Source organism: Grus americana, chromosome 14, assembly GCF_028858705.1.
Source record: "Grus americana isolate bGruAme1 chromosome 14, bGruAme1.mat, whole genome shotgun sequence".
Classification (NCBI taxonomy): domain Eukaryota; kingdom Metazoa; phylum Chordata; class Aves; order Gruiformes; family Gruidae; genus Grus; species Grus americana.
The window spans coordinates 4,204,983-4,211,375 of record NC_072865.1 but is presented as its reverse complement, the minus strand read 5'-3'; positions in this window follow the sequence as shown (position 1 = coordinate 4,211,375).

The following is a 6,393-nucleotide window of genomic DNA, read 5'->3' as shown; positions in this document are numbered from 1 at the left end:
GAAGCATGCTGACACAAGTACTTACCTGGGTGTTGATTGGAAAGATACCTTTAATAAACGCACTTGGAATTGGCCTTTTTGAACAGAAGAACTGACAATTTATCCAAGGGCAATTTCACGATATGCCTAAACTTACTTAACTGAGGGCACCCAGTGCGGGTACAGTCCTGTTCTTCTTTGCCCTCTCCCAGCTGTATGAAGAGGCAATGGAAAATGAAGGATTATTTTTAGGTTGGACAGTTTTCTGTCCTGCACAGCCCCGTGATTCCTGGGTTGGAATCTGTTTAGCACAGCCAGCTTGTTCCAAAGCCCCAGGCATTTTCTAGTCACTGGGTCACCTCCTGGGGACAGCAAAGCTGTCAGCACTGGTCAGGATTTTCTAACCAGCACTTCCCCAGAGAATTCGTGGGCATTCTGTTGATATTATGGTCAGTCTGCTTGCCAGTAAGTTCAGTTAGTTTGTTTATGGCAGGCATTCTGTCCGTGTTTTGACTCAGTACATTTAAAATGTCTTCATAAGGTATTTGTATTCAAGGGAATGACCTCTACTAGGACATGTTACTTTGATAAAATATCTCTCGTATCAAACAAGTATCAGACTAGGCTTCCGTATGCCTCTGCCAACTACTTCCTGATGCATCTCTCATGTATACACTCAGACAGAGGCTTTTCTCATTCATTTTTTCATAGTTCCTCTTCCTTATATCAAATACAAAGTAAGGTAAATTTCTCTGTTTATTTCTGTAGCTGGTATTACCTTGCTGTCTGCAGTCTTGGGGCTGGCAGCATTCCTGCAATACACACCTCTTGCCCCTGCTTCACCCACACGGCTCCACTTCCCTGGTGGTTTCCCTTCATGCAAGGGGATTTTTCAGTTTACTGCCTGGAAACTCTGGTTCCCCATAACCAGGTTGTTCCAATGCCGAAGCATTTTCTACCTGCTGGACCCTTCCAGGAGGCAATTAGCAGGGAACAAAATTTTCAGCAGTTGTCAGGATCTTCTGGTCTTCTACTCTGTCCCAAGGTTTGATGCTAAGCTAAGCTGGTGGCAAGAACAACTCCAACAGCACACTGAGCAGCAGCTCCCACCGAACCCAAGAAGTCTGCTAGATTCTTGCCACTTTTTTTTTTCCTCATCTTCATGCCCTGTGTAAATGGGAGCACCAAATTGAAATATGCAGAATATGTGCTTTATACACATAGCTTTCCTTAATTGCACATAGATCAATCAATAAGAGGATTATTGGAATGGTGAAAGCTGCATTAAATTATCCTTCACTTGCTCATCTTGTCCTCTGTGGCCCATCAATATCACAGAGTCTCCAAGGAGCAGGGAGACCATATTTTAAACCACCTAAATTTCCCTTCCTTCTTCCCCAAAACTGTTCCACAACTTTTGCTGCCTCAGTCAGCCACCAGTGAAGGCCATCATTGGGTCCTAAATGCCTGTTTTCTTAAATCATTGTGAGATGTGCTAAAGCAATTAGTCTTTAGGGGTACTTGCTTCTAAATAGGTGATAACGATTAAATGCATTTTGCACTTTTCCTTCCTTGCAAACACCATAGCCTTTATTTCTAATTATACGCTATGTTGCTGAAAATACCTTGTGGTCATTGGGGATCTGTAAGTTTTCATGCTTGCCTTTCTATTGCATTTTACTTTGTAATATGATGTCAGGTGTATGGGAGCACGGCAAAATGAGAGTGAGAAACTATTTTTGCCACGGTGGAACAATCTTATATCTCAATGGCTGATTTATATCCTGCCTGAAGTCTGTGTCTCTTCTCTCCCACAGGCTGCTTGCAAAGTCAGAAGTAGGCTGATCATTATCTGCATCTCTTAAGTCATGATTTCCCTCTTATTTTGCTCTTTTACAATTCCAATTTTGTGGGGAGTCAGGGGAAACTCCCCTCACTCCTGGGCTTTTTGTTGACCTATTACCCCTGGAAAATATTTAGTTAGTCTGAAAGTTATCAAATTAAAAACTAGCAATATGAATGCAATAAACAAATCAAGGATGTCTGTTTTCTTGTGAAGTCTCTTGATGATGCTGTGTCTGACATGAGTAAAAAGAAATCTCACTGATGTTTTACATGGAAAAATGTCTTTAGTGTAGTTTCTTACTGTCACTTTTTCTAGATTATAACCTGATATGCGCTTAGGATTCTTTCATGTATTACTACACTACTAGATAGCAGAAACAATTCAGACACATTGCTCATATGTAAGCATCTTTGATTTTTAAAGCCCACATATGAATCGGGGGAAAAGGCCGTTGTGGCAATCTAGGTATTGTGTTAGTGAAGCATTTTACCTTCTTTTTCCAGCCCTTTCACTCCTTTGCCTGCCTGAGCCGTGCTGCTGCTGAGCTATATAGTCCATTCTGTGTCTCAGCAGGAAGAAGACAACCTTTATCTCCTATCTCATAACAGTAGTGTGAACATTCAGGATTATTTATGGAAGTTCATACAACGTGACAAAAGATGACTGTTTGAACTGGAGCTTGGTGTGCAGCTTGCACAACATAGTGTGTGTCCATGAAGATGCTGTAATTCATAGATCACTTCCCTGAGAGATGCACATAAAAGTCTTGGGAATTTTTAGTTCTAACTTTTGGAGATTTTTTTTTTTATTTGATTGGATCAAAGGTGAGAGACCAATAGAGAAGAGGGGAAGGGAGCTATAACCAGCTGTGGGCAGGTGTAGGCTTATCTGGGCGGAAAACAGACCAGAAATGGTAGTTACTTTGGCTTTAGCCTTCCCAGTAGCACCAACTGATATTGTGTGTGCTGTCATTTTTGTCTTGGCGATGTTAAACCCTGGTGCGCGTTGAGCTCTGCAAGCAAACGCTATCAGTCTTCACACAACTGTAAAATGCAGTGTTGGGGAGAAATGAGTTCTCTGTCTCACCAAACTCTCGTTTCCTTACTTTTCTGTAAAACTAGAAGAGTGAGGCTTGTCCACATGCCTCAGGAGGATGTAGCGAGGATTAACCAGATAAGATCAGCTTTCTTACACAAATATGTAGAACTGCTTTTAAATACCGAATGTGATTTATGACTGGGAAGTGTTTGAATGGCAGCCCGGTGCCTCTCCTTCCCATGGCATGGCATATAGCAGACTTGTTCTTACAAGGGTGCAAGAGACTCAGAAAAAACCAAGAACATACCAGATGCACCAGGGCAGTTATAGTCCCTCCAAAAATAACTTCTAAACCAATGTTTGCCTATCTGTCATTGGAGACAGCTTCTTATTAGATCTTTGACTTGCTTAGGGCTTGGGCTTGTCCTGCAGCAGGTCATGGAGTTGTGTAAAATCAAGGGTAGTGGGCTGGAGCACAAGAACTTTGGCTCTGCTGCTGTATTTCTGCCTTGAGAAGTATCGTAGCAGAGACTCGAGCACATAAAGCTGCCCTAGTCAGGTTTCTAAAGGCAACGCTACAAGTTTTGTAATAGCCATGCTACTAAGTGGATGCCTGAACTAAGGCAGAAAATACTGCTGTGGAACTGCAGGTCTTGTGAGTGGGTTTCTGGCTGACTGCTGTGAGCAAATACCTTTCAAAGAAAAGGTGTGTGCTGGCTGGTGTTGCAGGACTGGGAGAATTCTTCCTTGCTGAAGAGTAAAATAGCTTCTCAAGTGCCTTTGGGTCATTCCTAGCATACAGTTTAGCATTACTTCATGCTAACGGGGAAAAAAATCATAGTTGTGGTGATATGTGGTATGGAATTGGTCTGCACATTCCTAACCCTTAACTCGTGAGACAGACATTCCCAAAGAAAGAGGTACTATGTACAGAGATAATGGTGTTTCTTTCCACTTTGCAGAAAGCAGCCACTCCTGCCCTGCATCCTCAGATACCGAGGGTTTCTGTCTCAGAAATCATAAAGCAAACAGTGTTCAGAGCCTCCTTTTCCTGACGTGAGTCGTAGAAGCAAGGCAAGTGCGGAACTGTACATGTTTGAAAACAAGCACACGCCTTGCCATGGACACGTGGACAGGTTTGAATGGGTGGAAGAAGGGCTTTTTCCTAAAGTCACGGCTGATTAACAATTCCCCATTGTAAATTTATTTCACAATATAATCTACTTGCGCAGACTAGTCATCTTGTATACCAAATGTCTGACCATCGTCACCTCCTCTGTCCCCTCTGCCATACGCCACATCATCTCCATCAGAGCACGTAGCATGACACGTCCTTCTAGAAAGCTGCAAGAGAAACATAATTGAGATAGAAAAAGGTATAATTGTTACAGTAATTAAATTCCTCAATGGATTATTCTCCTTTTGTTTTCATCTGGCAGTTTCACAATCCTATTGTGAATCAAACTCAAGAGAGGGAGAAGAGGCCCACGAGCACCCGCAGGGTCCCACGTCTGCTCAGGGGCTGGCTGAAGGGACGCTCGGTCCTGCTGAGAGACATCCAGCCCTTCCCACAAGGCTGCCCTGGGGCTTGCAAAACCTCGCAGGGCATTGGAGTCCCACGGAGAACATCTGAGTATGCCTGTGGGGAGGCAGAGAGCTAAACTACTCAAGGGTGGAGGACTATCACCTTTCCTGGACTCTGGATCGCAGGGCTTTGGGGAGGTCACCGGTGCGAGCAAACACTTGGCATCGGCTCACAGATGCAAGGGGTATGCGTGCAATGACAGACGGCTGTGGAGGCACTTATTTCAGGTTGCACAATTCAGCACTGAATGCTTTAAGCACACAACAATCGTTTCTCTTATGTAGATTGCAAATTGAGGCATCAGATGAGTAGATATTTTGCAGATATGTCTTCTGCAGTTTAGTGAGTTTGGTTGGTTTTTCAAATTCTGTGCAAGAGTTTCCTATTACTGTCTTGCAGAACTGATTTGACTGGAAGCTGCCTGACTGCATTTGACTCTTGCCAGCTTATGTTGGGCAGAACTGAATTTATGATGTCTCTTTTGCTTGTGCCACTATTTCACAATTACTGTATGTATTTCATAAATATAATTAAGTTGTTTGGGGATTAAAAGTATTAGACAAAGTATTTTCTTTTTCCTTGCAGTTGCTGAAAACACACAGTTTAGAGCAGCTGTCTGCAGTCCTAGGAGCTGGGAAGTCTTTTGCTCGTCTATAAAAATGAATCAACATTTTTCAGATTTTACACTTGCTACAGATTATGACTAGACACAATGCTGGTGAGCTGCAGACACAAAGATATGAAAATCAAAGCATCATGGAAACACTGAAATAGCTTGGACTTGCACTTGGAAAATATTAACAAAGCTGAATAGCAGTATTTGCTGAGGCAATATTTGGAAATTTGAGATCTGACAGCATACTAAGCACTAGATACGCTAAGATTTATGGATGTTAAGGAGCCTTTTTCTTCTGTTCAAGGACAGTAGCATTCATAAACATTCTGCTGATTTGTCAGAAATGTGAATGATTTTACTTTGCACTAGAATCCCTAAAAAATTATTATTTAGCAGAAAGCTGTCTGGGCTGAATTTGCAGTAGAAAATGTAGGAAGATATGAAAATGTGAGGAAGATGAAATAGTTGTTTTATTTCTTGGTTTCATCTGCATGGGTGTTATCACAGAAATAGTATTTTGTATTTTAATATTTATTATTATCATATTCGAAGCAGGTGGCATAAACACATCAAGAAATGCCTCCGATCTGATATATATTACATAAGTTTAACTCCTTTCATATAGTTGTGTCATGCGTTTTCTATAATCTAGTTCTCTCTTTTTCCCCAAGCCCATATTCATGGAAACCTTAAGAATAATAGTGTAGTTGATGAGCACTTCCATCATGCTTTTAGTCTTAGAAACATGATCATCCAATCAATATCACACTTCATGCTGAAAAAAGAAAGGGAATTACATGCCTGTGTCTGTTCCTTAAAGTCTGAAAACCCCACCGTACTCCAGTGGAGGTGGTGAAGTCGTTGGAGGTCTTTTAAGATCCTCCATCTCAAAGGCCAGCCCTGCTACAATGCCTCATCTCTTTTGTTCCTCTCTGAGGCACAAAGGAGATGAAATCTAACCTTCTCTCACCTGTTTGGGATTTTCCCTTGTGCGGAGACATCTAAGAAAGTACTAGTAAGGCTGCAATAGGTGACTGAGATAAGCGTCTCCCATTATATATATATATATATATATTTTTTTTTTTCCCCCAGCAAAGCTCCCTTTTTACCTCTTTTGTTTCTGTTGAGCTGAGTGGAGAGGTGGTAGAGGAGCATATCTGAGCTCATCGCGCTATAGAAAGGTCTTCTTCACAGGCAATGTTAAATACGTCCTCAGGAAAAAACAGTTGCCCACAACACGTTCCAAATACACCAGCCCATTAAGAACTTTTAATTAACCCTGGGAATGGTCTTGCTTTTATGTGTTAAAATGTTCATGAGTTCTCTACT